The sequence below is a fragment of the Danio rerio genome, chromosome 18 (assembly GCF_049306965.1).
Source record: "Danio rerio strain Tuebingen ecotype United States chromosome 18, GRCz12tu, whole genome shotgun sequence".
Classification (NCBI taxonomy): Eukaryota; Metazoa; Chordata; class Actinopteri; order Cypriniformes; family Danionidae; genus Danio; species Danio rerio.
The window spans coordinates 18340619-18340858 of NC_133193.1; positions in this window are offsets into that span (position 1 = coordinate 18340619).

Here is a 240-nt window from a genome sequence, read left to right on the forward strand (position 1 = left end):
TGCCTCTGCTGCATCTTGCAGATTGAGGATGTCCTTTCACTCCCTGCTGCAGATATGGGACAGAGGCTCACATGCACACAGCCACATGCCCTGAATCACCCTCCGCTGTCCCGAGAGAGAGAGAAAGAGAGAGAGGGAGCGTGTGCACGAGTAACTGGAGAGATGAGATCAGGGATTTAAGAGTGCACAAAATTACATCCACACGTGCACTTGATGTTATGTAAGCGCCTTGACTGGCTC